Below are 14,419 nucleotides of genomic sequence, written 5' to 3' on the forward strand. Positions count from 1 at the left end.
TCAAAATACTGAAAAGTATTTGTTGTTGTTGTTGTTATGCGCCATCAAGTCGTTTGCAACTCATAGCGACCCTAGGTACAAGAGCCCTAAATACCATTCTATCCTGTGCCAACCTCACTGTCTCAAACACATTCATTCCCACCACTCCACTCGCAGAATCGATCCATCTCATTGAGGGTCTTCCTCTCCTGCGCCATCCCTCCACTCTCCCAAACGTGATGTTCTTCTATAAGAACCAGCCCCTCCTTGCAACATGCCCTAAGTATGTCAGACGAAGCTTCAGAATCCTTGATTCCAGGGAACATTCTGGCTTCACCCTCTCCAGGACAAACCTATTTGTTCTAGCAATCCATGGTATATTCAACACTCTTCTCCAGCACCAGAACTCAAAGGCATCAATTCTCTTTCTATCATCCCTATTCACTGTCCAACTCTCCGATGCATAGCACGTAATTGCAAAGACTATAGCCTGGATCAGGCGCACCTTAGTCTCCAGCCTGATGTCGTTGCACTTCAGTACTCTTGAGAGGTCCCTCACAGCTGACTTTCCCAATGCAATTCGTCTCCTGATTTCCTGGCTGCTGTTACCAAGAGTGTTGACTGTGGAGCCAAGCAAACTAAAACTGTTAACTATCTCAATCTCTTCACCATCCATGCTGATGCTGCCAATTGGCCAAGTGGTGAGAATCTTTGTTTTCTTGATATTGAGCTTCAATCCATATTGAAGACTGCAGTCCTTGACCTTCTGCAGCAAGCGTTTCAAGTCCTCCTCAGTTTCAGTGAGCAGGGTTGTATCATCTCCATAGCGCAGGTTGTTGATACTTTTCCATCAATCCTGATGCCACATTCTCCCTCATACAGTACAGAGTCTTAGATGATCTGTTTTGCATACAGATTGAAAAGTTATGGAGATAAAATACATCCCTGACGGACCCCTTTCTTGATTTTGAACCGGGTAGTGTCTCCTTACTCTGTTCTGATGACTGCCTCTTGGTCCAAGTATAGGTTTTGCATTAGCACGATCAAATGCAAAGTATATACACAAAACAAAGAGTGGTGAGAATTTTTGTTTTTTTGTTGTTGAATTTCAATCCATATTTAAGGCTGCAGTACTTGACCTTCTGCAGTTGTTGTTGTTGTTGTTGTTGCTGTTGCTATTTCAAGCACAACTGATAGCAACCCTATGAACAAAAAGCCTGAAGTCCCTCTACAATTACCAACATTTATCAAAGTTCATAGTTTCCAGAGGCATGTTGTTTAGGAAGTGGATGCCACTCCTGCTTCCAAATCTTTCATAGTATGTTACTGTTTGTTGAGTTGCCTGTATTGCATAATGACCATGTGTACAGCAGCTCTGAACCCTTCCCTGGCCTGAGCCAGTCTCACTAAGTCTGACACAGCAACCCTCATTGCTCCGGTTACTGTAACAATCCATCTCATCCAGGGTCTTCCTCTCCTGCGCTGTCCATCCACCCTTCCAAGTACGATGTCCTTCTCCAAGGACCAATCTCTCCTGAACACATGCCCTCTGGAGAGATCCATGTAGGCTGGCAAAAACAGAGATGCACAACCAGGAGGGGACGGCATCAACTAATGTGACCTTCTGAAAATTTAGTTCCTGTGTGCATTGAAAGCTTTTCCCAATAAAATGAAAATAAAACCTACAGATCAGGAAATCATTCAGCAATATCATCTCAGACAAGGGTCTCATAGTGAAAATTTATAGAATACTACAAAGCCTCCACAAGAAAAAGATCAATAACTCAATACAAAATAGGGAAAAGATATGAAAAGACTTTCACAAAGGAAGACATACACCTGACCAATAGAAATATGAAAAAAATGCTAAAAATCACTGGCAGGAAGAGAGAAAAAAACCAAAACCGAAACAAGAACGTTTGGAACTCTCATACACTGTTGGTGGGATTATAGAATGATACAACCATTTTGGAAGCATTTTGGTGTTTTCCAAAAAACTGAACATAGAGATCCCATGTAACCCAGCTATTCTACTGCTAGGAATATACTCACAAGAAAACAGAGCTGAGAGAGAAATGGCCTTTTAGGTGGCCAACAGACACATGAAGAAATGCTCAAAATCACTTACAATAAGAGAAATATAAATCAAAACCACAATAACATACCATCTCACCCCAGTAGCAGTGGCAGAGTAGTAGGGTAGCAAGCAATAAATGTTGGAGAGGATGTGGACGGTGGGAACTCTGATACACTGTTGGTGGGATTGTAAAACGGTACAGCCACCCTGAAAGACAGTTTGGCATTTCTTCAAAATTTTAAACATAGAAACTTCATATGACCCACCTATTCCATTACTAGGAATATACCCCAAGGAAATTAGAAGTGAGACACAAATGCAGATTTGTACACCAATGTTCCATAACAGCATTGTTTACCATCGCAAGAACATGGAAACAGTCCAAATAACCAACAAAAATTGGATAGATTGAGAAATTGTGGTACATTCACATAATGGAATTCGATGCAGCACGCAGGAGCAACAATGTTCAAAAATGCTATGTAACTTGGGAAAGGCTGAGAGCATTATGCTGAGTAAACTAATGTAGTCTCATAAGGCAAATAGTGCATAAGACCATTATTTTAAAATTATAAGGATAACTAGTAAAACATGTACGGGAACTCATGTGGGGAAGGGGTTAGGATGGATAGATAAGAAACCACAAGGTTCCACCATTTTGGGGAGGGAGGGAATAAATGAGAAGAACCAGGATGAAAAGGCAGGGTAATGATAGGCAAGATCCAATGGTGATTAGTTTTATAAAATATAATTTGTATGAAATGAGAATAATTGTATGAAACACAATATGAATGAAGAATAGCATAAAACACAATGTATATGAACTTTGTAAGCAAAATAACAAAAAAAATTAACATCATCTTCAGTAAAATCTTGCCTACGTGTGATATTAATAACATTGCTCTGTAATTTCCACATTCTGTTGGTTCACCTTTTTTTTTGTTTTAGTTGTTACTATGTACTGTCAAGTCAGAATCAACTTATAGCTGACCCTCTTGCAGGTTTTCAGAGGTAGTAAATCCCCTAGAAGGATACTGTCCCTTGGTTCTTGATCATGTGCTACTTCCTTAAGTGGTTTTACGTCTATAAATTCTTTTTGGTGTTATAACACTGCACTCCTTCCATCTTCTTTTGATTATTCTTGCATCCATCAAAATTTTTCCCCTCTTCATCTGAAGGCTAACAATTAAAAATCAAGGTGTTTACAGAGCTATGTTTCAAAACTCTACTGGTTCTAGGAAAGAATTCTGTCTTGTAGGTTCTGGTGGCTATTGGAAATCCACAGCTTGCAGCTACATCAGTCCAATCTCTGCCTCTATCTTTACATGATCTTCTTTCTGTGTTTCTGTGTCCTCTCCTTTTCTTGAAGGGACAGTATTTAATGTATTTAGGTCCCACCTTCAAGCCAGTTTGATAGTTTTTGAGATCTTCAACTAATCACATCTGTAAAGCGCCTATTTACAAAGGAGGTCATGTTTTCAGGATGTAGGTAGACAGGAACTATCAGGGACACTGTTCAAACCACTCCAAAGAGTGAAATAAAACACTGGCTTCCTGTGCTTTCTTTTACTTTAGATTCATTTTCTATCACTTTCTAAATTTGTTCCAAACAGGAGGGCAAAGCAAAAGAGCTCCATCTCAAGCCTAGCATTTCAGATACCATTGGTTGTGCAGTTTCTTATTTTGTTTCAGGAATAATTTTTATTTAGTTTGTTAATATTCCTTCAGGCTTTTAGGGTCATTTTAGCCATTGCTCAAGAAGTTGAAAATGAAAATTCCCAAGGAAGCAATTCAGTTAGAACTGAATTTTCCAAACATCATTCTTATCCTATTTGGCCTTCCAAAGGTGAGAATACTGTCCGATATCAAAACTGTGCCTTCTAAAACTCTGAGCAGTCTAACTACATCAGAGGAGAGAGAATATCAGAGAAGCTATAGAAATGTCACCTCTTCTCTCCCTGGAGAGTCTCTGTTTCCCAGGGCAAAAGTCTACTTGCGTGCCTTAATTTCCACTCAAAAAACTCTTTCTGACAATAAAGCTGATTTTAAGAGAACTGGATAAAGTGTTTCCTTATAGTTGCTATGACAAACTACCACAAAAGTGGTGATTCAGCCACATAATACATTTATAGACTCCAGAAGTCCAAAATCAATTTTACCTGCTAGTTCCATCTGTAGGGATCTCTTGATGGCTTAGTGGTAAGAAGTTGTGCTGCCAGCCCAAGGTAGGTGGCTTGAATCCACCAGCTGCTCCACTGGAGAAACATGGACAATCTCCTCCCATGCTGTGTAAAGCCTCTAAAGCCCACTATCTATGAGCTGGTTCTAACTCCATAGCAAACAATGACAGTTCCCTCTGTAGAATTCAGGGAAGAAATTGTGTCCTTGAGTTTTTCTAGCTTCGGGAAGCTAACTGTTCTCTTCAGCTCACATCCCTTTCTTCAAATTACTGCAACCTCTTGCCTCCAATGTTACACCTTTTCTAATGCTGAGTTTTCCTTTATTTTCTTTATATAGTAATAAGTGTAATCACATTTGGGACATGTCATAATAATCTCTGTCTCAAAATCTCACAGTATCCCTTCTGCCACTTATGGAGAAAATCAGAAATTTCAGAGCCATACATTTTCTTTGAGGTTTTTGGGTGGGGTTTGGCTTTTGTTTTTTTTTCTTTTCTTTTTTTGAAATTTGAAGAAAAGAGGCAAATTAAATGACAATATACACCGATGGATCTGGCTATCCTATACAATGGGATGAGAGTTATAAAGAAGTCTGACAGAGAAATTCACCTTAGTTACTGGGAATACAAAGAACTCTGAGACAAAATTTACTCAGACACTATGCCCACATCAGATATGTTGACAAATGCTCGGCTCCTGTGCTTTACACAATAAAGAAGTCAGCTGTCACGATCCTTTTCAATCCTGACAAGTTCTACTGACACTAATTGCAAAATAAATGTTGTCTTTCTGAATTTTCAACATTAACTCTACAGGCAGGGCTTTGATTATCTTCCAACATCGAGGTTTATTTTTGAAGAGAAAAAAAAGAAAACTGTTTATTTTCTTCACAGAAGCTGGCAGGGTTTTCATTCTTTCAATGGAAAAATAAGCTTGAACTTTTAAGAATTTATTTTAGAGCATAAAGATGTCTTTGGCATTCACTCTAGGTGACAGGCCCTGATATTATTAGAAAGCAACCCCGGGGAAACTTAGAGAGAAAACGACTTGTTTAGATCGAGGAGGTGCGGGCAGTGCAGATTGGGAGGTTATTGAGCTAAATATAAACAGGAATGACATTTATAACATTTTTACACTTAGAACCATTGACATCAAAGGATCAGAATGCATGCCAGTTACCAACCCACCCTACACCCTTACTTGTACGTATCTTGTCAGCAAAATTATTATTTAAAAAAAAAGAGAGAGATGTTACAGTGTTAGTTCAATATTCCTGCATTTTGGGGCTTCCTTGTGGCATTACAGTTTATATAATTGCTTATATCTCTAAAATGCTTTTCAAGTTTGCATTCATAGAACTGCACATAAGAAAAGCTCCAAATAGCAGCTTCAAAGAGGCAAAGTTTCCCCAGAGAAAAAAGGATGAAGGTGGAGATGGGAACTGAAACTGAGATTGCAGGGAAGCCTCTCTAAAGGCAAGTGATATTACCCCATGGGACTTTTCTCATTCTGCTTTGTGAAAATGAACATGCCTTGGTTGGTTCTTCCCTCTCCTCTCAGTTGATCCAAGGTTTACTGGTTTACTTGTTTCCTCAAATCGCCTGCTTTCTCATTCATATTCTCTCTCTCTCTCTCTCTCTCTCTCTCACACACACACACACACACACACACACACCCCTATCTCTTTAAGGAATGCAATTACTTCTCACAACATCAACTCTACTGGGTGATTCTAAGTCTATGCCTAGCCTCTAGTCATATTCTTCTCTGCAACCAAAATTGCATTATGGAAATGGTCTGCCATTGCATAAAATTTCATCTGTCTTAATAACTTTGTCACCTATCTTATTCTTCCCAAGCCACATGGGGGCTAGAAAATTGTGAATCTCCAACTACACTGCTGCACAGAAATGAGAGTGGGTCTAGGGGAAAAAAATACCATCAACTAGAGACGATGTGGTCCATTGATCAGTACATAAATTATCCACAAGACACGTGGTACCTCATATTTTCTTCAGCTTTTTTTTTCAGTCCCAAAGCTGAGGCAACTTAGCAAATATTGTGTTTGTCCAAGGAAAACAATGATTTCAACTTGAGTGATAAATGTTACCTTAGTGCTGAAATTCTCAAAAAGAGTCGTGAGATTTCTAATGGCAATCAAACACTAGAAGTCTCAAGAAAATAAGATTATGAGCCTAATAAGACATTAATAAATGTAACACCTCACTTACATATTATTAGATTTTAAGCATTTTATATATTTCCTCAAATATTTCTTTTTGTTCTTCAAAGATTTCCTTAATAAAACTATTAAAATGTACCTGGTATTTTAAAAAGTTGGCATTAAAATCTGCATTTTACTAATAAAGAAAACTATACTTAAACCCTCTGCTCTTTTTATTTCAGTTTTACTTCCATAAGAAACTGGTATCTTTTTTTATAATAATACAGCCTATTGAATTTGACCTACATAAAAAAAAACAAGAAAAACATGGGAAAATAACAACTGATTTTTTAAAATGACTTGAAGAGTCACTTTACTCTGACAAATTCAAAACCTGCAAGTAGACAAATTACAATGTCACAGGACCTTCAGCTTTTACCACTGCTGGATGTGCCATCACACTCCATCACATTATCTCAGGCTAACACTCCATTCCTTTCTAGAGTATTTGGAGCAAATGACACTAGTCAGTCCATGTCCTTGTGAAGGAAGGGATGGTGGCAATAATAAGTGCAAGCAAAGCAACAGCTAATTGACAGTTGAAAGATGAATTGGAAGTTTTAGGGCTTTCTGCAAAATCGCCAGACCAATCCAAGACAACAATAACAAAGTTCACAGAGAGATCAATAGTTTTCAATACATCAACTAGGATTCATTCTTTACCTCCTAGACTTCTGGCAGCTTATTGAAGTGCCACTCTAGAAGTTTCTCGTGTATAAAAGATAAAGCAGTGTATAAAGAGTGAGACTGTATATTTTTGTCCTGACCAATACTTCCACCCTCCTGGGGAGGCCAGCAGGTATGGCAAAGTCAAAGAGCACAAGACTTCCAACTCTGACCCTCAGCATCATCTTTGTTCAGCATGACTGAGGGCACTAGCACTAAAACCTGGCACAGACACAAATAACCTGACTTCTGTGCAGATGCCAGGTCAAGTCCATGCTGGCAAGCAGCATGCTTGTCTGTTTCCTTCGTATCTCTGAGGTTGATTTTTTCAAGTCACAGAAGAAGTGTTGATTTTATGGCAGATCCAAATTAGCTTCAGGGCTGGACCATTCCATGCCTTTAAAGAAATCTGAGGGCCAGCTGGGAGAGGTAATGGGAAAAGTCCAGGACCCACCAAGGCTTGGAAGACAGTCAGGCAGTCATAAAGCAAAGCTACCTAAACTGAAAAAGTATACAGAGCATCACATCACTATAGTTTTTATCTTTCCTATCCTGAAAATCACAATCAAGTGTTCTGAGATTCCCATTCTGTTCAAAGTTAACCACAGTTTATCGGGATCCACACAGTCAAATGCCTTTGCATAGTCACTGAAACACAGATAGACATTCCCCTGGTGCTCTCTGCTTTCAGCCAAGATCCAACTAACATCAGCTATAATATCTCTAATACCATGGCCTCTTCACAGTTTTTTGTTGATATGATGTTCCAGTCATTTTCGGATCATTTTCAGCAAAATTTTGCTTGTATTTAATATTAATGATATTGCTCAATAATTTTTGCACTCTGCTGGGTCACTTTTCTTTGGAATGGCAACAAATATGGATCTCTTCCAGTCAGTTGGCCAGGTGATTGTCCTCTAGATTTCTTCACACAAGAAATGATGGTGAACACATCCAGGGCAGTATCTGTTGAAATATGTCAATTGGTATACAGGGAAGTGTCTGTTTGTTGAAATATGTCAGTTGGTATGCTGTCAACTTCTGGGGTCTTGTTTTTTGCTAATTCCTTCACAGCAGCTTGAACTTCTTTCATCACCAAAGGCTCTTGCTCATACATTGTTTGATGAAATTCTTCTGTGTAAGCCAATTACTTTTGGTTCAGTGGTATTCTGCCCAAAGCATCCTTAAGTATTGCAACTTGTGTCTTGAATTTGTTCTTCAATTGCTTAAGCTTAAGAAATGCCAAGTGAGTTTGGCCCCTTAGATTTTCTGACTCCAGGTCTTTGAATATTTCATTTTAACTCTTTGCTTTGTCTTCCCACACTGCCCTTTGAAATCTTTTGTTCAGCTCCTTAACTTCTTGATTTCTTCCCTTTGCTTTGTCTTCTTGGCATTCTAGTGCAATATTCAGAGTTTCTTCTTATATTCATCTTGGTTTTTAATTTGCCTCTGTCTTTGTCTCTGACTTTTTGCATTCTTCATGGATTATATTTTTTGAGCTCATCTGATCTTAGTTTACTATTGTTCAATACCTAAAACTGGTTCCTGAGATGGTTTTGAAATTCAGGTGGGATAGAATCAAGGTCAAATTTTCAAATTTTGGTTCCTGTTGATCTGATTTAACCTTTTTTACAGCTTCAACTTGCATATGAGTAGTTGATGGTCTGTTCCACAATCAATACCTGGTCTAGTTTTCACAGCTGATATTGAGCTTCTCCAGGGATTCTTTATGTGAAACCTATACTTGGACCCTGTGACACTGATGTTCCAAATGCATTAGTGACTGGTTACCCAATGTGGACAGAGAATGGGGTGGAGCTCCCCGATGAAAACAAGCTTGGAAGGAGGAGTGGCATCTACTTCCATAATAGCTTGCCTCTGGAAACCCTATGAACCTGGAGAGAGGAAGAAAGGCACTCAAGCGTCGAGGACTCTCCTTCATAGGGTTGCTATGACTCACCTGCAACTCGAAGGCACTTAATAACAAGAACATACTTGAACAAGGAGGCAGTAGTCAGAACAGAGCAACAACATACTGCATGCTTTAGAATCGGAAAAGGTATATACCAGGGATATGTCCTGTCTCCATATCTTTTCAATCTATGTGCAGAACAGATTATCTGGGAGGTTGGGCTCTGTGAGGAGGAATGTGGCATCAGGACTGGAGGAAGACTCATCAAAATCCTGCCTTTTGCTGAAACTGAACCTGAAGCACTTGCTGCAGAAGGTCATCCTTCATACAGATTTAAGGTCAACATCAAGAAAATAAAGATTCTAACAACTGGACCAATTATCAGCATCATGACAGATGGTGAAAAGATTGAAATTGTTAATAGTTTCAGTTTGTTTGGTTCCACAATCAACACTCTTGGTACCAGAAACCAGGAAATTAAAAGACAAATTGCTTTGGGAAAATTTGATGTCAGAGACTTCTCCAGAGAACTTAAGAGCAATAATATCAGTTTGGAGACTAAAGTGTGCCTGATCCAAGCTACGGTCTTTGCTATTATGTGCTATGCATTAGAGAGTTGGAAAAGGACTAGGGTTAATAGAAGGAGAATTGATGCTTTTGAGCTGTGGTGCTGGAGAAGGGTATTAAATATGCCATGGACTGCTAGGAGAACAAATAGGTCCATCCTAGGGAGGGTGAAATCAGGCTATCCTTAGAAGAAAAGATTCTGAAGCTTTGCCTGACATACTTTGGGTATGTTTCAAGGAGGCACTAGTCTTTAGAGAGGAGCATCATGCTTCAAAGGGTGAAGAGACAGTGTAAGAGAGGAAGACCCTTGATGAGATGGATTGACTCCATGACTGGAGTAACAGGGGTAGGTGTGTCAGAGACAGTAAGGTGGGCTCAGGATAGTGCAGGGTTAAGAGCTGTTGTGCATAGGGTCACTGTGAGTTACGAGCAACTTGACAGTACATAATAATAACAACAGCATAGTGAAATGATTGAGCAAGTGGAATTGAACTAGATCCATATCTATTCTAATTCCCAAGAAGGGAGATCTAACAGAATGTGAAAATCATCAAACAATATCATTATCATTATATGCAAGAGTAAAATTACTAAATATAAATTAAAACAGTACATAGACAGAGAAGGAAATTTCAAGCTTAATTTGGCACCAAAGATATCACTAGTGATCTCGGATGGATCCTGGCTGAAAGTAAAGAATATTAGAACAATGTCTATTGGTATTTTATTAACTATGCAAAAAATCGTATCAAACTATGATTGTCTGGATCATAAGAAATTATGTCTATATTATTGAGAAGAATGGTAATCTCAGAACATAATCTACTTGTACTCATGCAAAATTTATATATAGAACAAGAGGCTGTTATGTGTACAGATCAAGGGAACACCAAATTTAAAATTAAGAGGTCTCAGGACTGTGACTGGAATGCAAAAGTTGGGAACAGGAAAAAAGAATCAGTAGTCTGAAAACATGGATTCAGTGACCGAAATGAGACTAGAGACAGAATGATGGAATTCTATATAATCAATGATTTTTTCATTGCAAATGCTTTTTATAAGAAACATAATCATAGAATATGCATGTAGATTTCCCTGGATGTTATGTATGCACAGGAATCAGATCTATTACACCTGTGGAAAGAAGCACTAGAGAAGCTCAATACCAGCTTTGAAAACTAGGCCAGGTGCTGATCATGGAACAGACTATCAACTTTCCATATGCAAGTTCAAGCTGAAGCTGAAAAAGGTTAAATCAAATCAACAGAAACCAAATTTGCCTTGACTCTGTCCCACCTGAACTTCGAAACCATCTCAGGAACAGGTTTGAGGCCTTGAACGAAGACCAGATCAGCTATGGGAGGATATTAAGAATATCATCCATGAAGAATGCAAATAATTATTACAAATACAGAGGTGAAGAAAAGACCAAAATGGATGTAAGAGGAAACTCTGAATATAACACTAGAACCCCAAGAAGCCAAAGCAAAGGGAAGAAATCAAGAAGTTAAGGAGCTAAACAATAGATTTCAAAGAGCAGTGTGGGAAAACAAAGCAAAAAACTAAAATGAAATATGCAAAGAGTTAAAGTCAGAAAACTGAAAGGACCAATCACCCTCAGCAGTTCTTAAGCTAAAGGAGTTGAAGAACAAATTCAAGCCACAAGTTGCAATATTTAAGGATACTTTGGGCAGAATATTAAATGATACAGGAAGAATTAAAAGAAGATTGAAGGAATATACAGAGTCATTTTACTGAAAAGAATTGGCTGATATAGAAGAATTTAATAAAACAGTGTATAAGTAAGAGCCTGTGGTGATCTAGGAAGAAGTTCAAACTCCTGTGAAGGAATTGGAAAAGCTCAACATCAAGAAGACAAGACTCTCACCATTGGGCCAATTGACAGCATCATGATAGATGGTGAAGAGATTGAGATTGTTAACAGCTTTAGTTTGCTTGACTCCAGAATCAACTCTTAGCACCAGCAGCTAGGAAATCAAAAGAATAATTGCATTGGGAAAATCTGCTGTCAGAGACCTTTCCAGAGTACTGAAGAGCAATGATATCAGTCTGGAGACTGAAGTACACCTGATCCAGGTCATGGTCTTTGCAATTACTTCCTATGTATTAGAATATTGGACAAGGGCTAGGGATGATAGGGAATTGATGCCTTTGAGCTGTGGTGCTGGAGTAGAGTATTGAATACGGATTGCCAGGAGAAAAAACAGGTTCATCCCTGAGAGGCTGCTCCTTGGAGGAAAGGATTCTGAAACTTCATCTGACATACTGTGGGCATATTTCAAGGAGGGACGAGTACTTGGAGAGAGACATCATCCTTGGGAGGCAGAAGGACAGCGCAGGAGAGGAAAACAGTTGATGAGACTGATTGACTAAGCAACTAGGGTAGCGGAGGTAGGTGTTTCAGAGACAATAAGGTTGACTCCGGACAGAGCAGGGTTCAGAGCCGTAGTACATATGGGTCGCTATGAGTAGACAGTACATAACAATAACAACAAGAACAACATCCAATCTGTATGCTGAACAAATTATTCAAGAATCTGGACTCTATGAAGAAGAATGTGGCCTCAAGATTGGAGGGCGACTTATCAATAACCTGGATAATGCAGATAACACAACCTTATTCTCTAAAAGTGAAGGGGACTTGAAGCACTTGCTACAGAAAACCAAAGAATATGGCCTTTAATATGAATTAAATCTCAACGACAAACAGCAAAAATTCTCACCACTGGATTGATAGGCAGCATGGGAATAGATGGAGAGAAAATTGATATTTTACTTGAATCCACAATCAATACCCTTAGTACCAGCTGTCAGAAGATCAGGAGATGTATGGCACTGGAAAAGTCTGCAGTCAGATACTTCTCCAAATTATGGAGGAACAATGATACCAATTTGAAGACTAAAGTGTTCCTGGTTCAGGTCAGGATCTTTTCAACCACTTGCTATGAATCTGCAAGCTAGACAATGACTATGGGTGCTATGGGTAACAGGAGAAGAACTGATGCCTTTGTGGCATTAAAGAACAATACTTAATATTCCAAGGATGGCCAAAAGAACAGACATATGTCTTGGAGAAAGTGCATCCTGAGTGCTCCTGGAGGCAAAGATGACAAAGCTTCACCTCACACATTTTGTTTATGTTTCTAGAAGACGCTATTCCTTGGAGAGGTGCATCATGCTTGGAATGATGGTGGATCAGTGAAAGAGAGGAAGACCCTAAACTAGATAGATTAACACAATGATGGACTCATGGGTGTCAGGAATGATGGCAATGTCACAGGATAGAACAATTCAGCTGTATAGTTCATAGGGGTTCATAGGGCTGATACGAGTCGTACTCAACTCGATGGATTCTAACAACAATAATAACAAATCCTCAAAAGATGAAGAAAAGGTTACAGAAGAGGAGAAGAAAGGTACATTAAGTGTAAACCACTGAAGAACAATGATTTCATAAAATACTGTATCACATGAGAGAGACTAGAGAGTATTATGCTGAGTGAAATAACTCAGTCATATAAGGACAAATATTGCTGCCACAGAGAAGCTGGTAGATTTGAACAGATGAGCTTCTAGCTAGCCGCCAAGTGCTTAGCTTTTAAATGATCACTGCTTTTGAATAACAATAGAAAGCAGTGATCTTCAAGTAGAACATGATTCACAGGCACACCTGTCTTCCAGAGTAGAACAATGTTCCATAGAGTTCATTTTGGTTTTTGGGTGTGGGTTTTTTTCCCCATAGAGTTTTTGTTTTGTTCACTTATAAAGTTCATATACGTTGTTTTTCACACTGGGTCTTTTCTCTTTTTTTCTTTTTTTTACTGACTTCTCTCTCCACTCATCGAATTGTGTGACCCTATGATTAAGACACCCCACCCTTAGGTCTTCATACTCATTCTACAATAATGGTCTTATACAGTATTTATGAGATTGAGTGCATTCACTTCACCCATAGAGGTTTGGATGGCAGACTGTTAGAAAAGAGATCATCAGGAGATTTTTTTGAAGTGCCCATGGGGAGACTTGGGCCTTCCAACTTTTGTCCATTCACACCACTTAAGGATTCAGCTTACTCTCTACCAATCACAATCACAATAGAGCACGTCCTGATTTAATCTTCAGAAAACCCAGTGACTAAATAACTGCCATTCTTCTCTTTGTAAAGAATAAAGGAGCTGATGTTTCAAGGTCACATAGGTAATGACAGAGTTGGTCTGTGTTCTTAACCACTTTATCATATTACCTCTTAATCAAGTTCATTTCTTAGAGAAATGGAATGTTAAAAATACTAAATACATATTTAGTTCTTATTGTTGCTGCTGCTGTTAGGTGGCATCAGGTTGAGTACAACTCACAGAGACCCCGTGAACAACACTGCTGACACCTGTCCTTCCTTTGTCATCTTCATCCTCTCTGACACCTGGTGCCATTGTTGCAGTCACTGTGTCAATCCATCTCGCTGGGGCTCTTCCTCTCTTTCGTTGGCCCTCCACCTCTCCAAGCATGATATATCCATTTCCAAGGAATAGCCCCTCCTAACCAACATGCCCAAAGTATGAGAGAAGTTTCACCATCTTTGCCTCCATATATGTGTGTGTGTCTCTGTGTGTGTGTGTGTTATTGTTGTTGTGTACTGTAGAGTCTGAACCCACCCATAGCTGACCCTCTGGTGGGTTTTCAGAGGCAGTTAATCGCACAGGAGGACTCTGCCCATCCTTTTCCCACAGAGCAGCTGATGGCCTCGAACCACATACCTTCAGGATTGCAGCACAGCTTCTTGCCACTAAGCCACC

The 14,419-nt window shown here is 39.1% G+C and overlaps 1 pseudogene; it reads left to right on the plus strand.

The window, feature by feature from the left end:
* LOC102843743 overlaps positions 1-14,419 on the plus strand; it is a 32,833-nt pseudogene that overhangs the window by 16,919 nt on the left and 1,495 nt on the right.

The sequence above is a fragment of the Elephantulus edwardii genome, unplaced genomic scaffold, assembly GCF_000299155.1.
Source record: "Elephantulus edwardii isolate Elephantulus edwardi_28Jun2011 unplaced genomic scaffold, EleEdw1.0 scaffold00019, whole genome shotgun sequence".
NCBI lineage: Eukaryota > Metazoa > Chordata > Mammalia > Macroscelidea > Macroscelididae > Elephantulus > Elephantulus edwardii.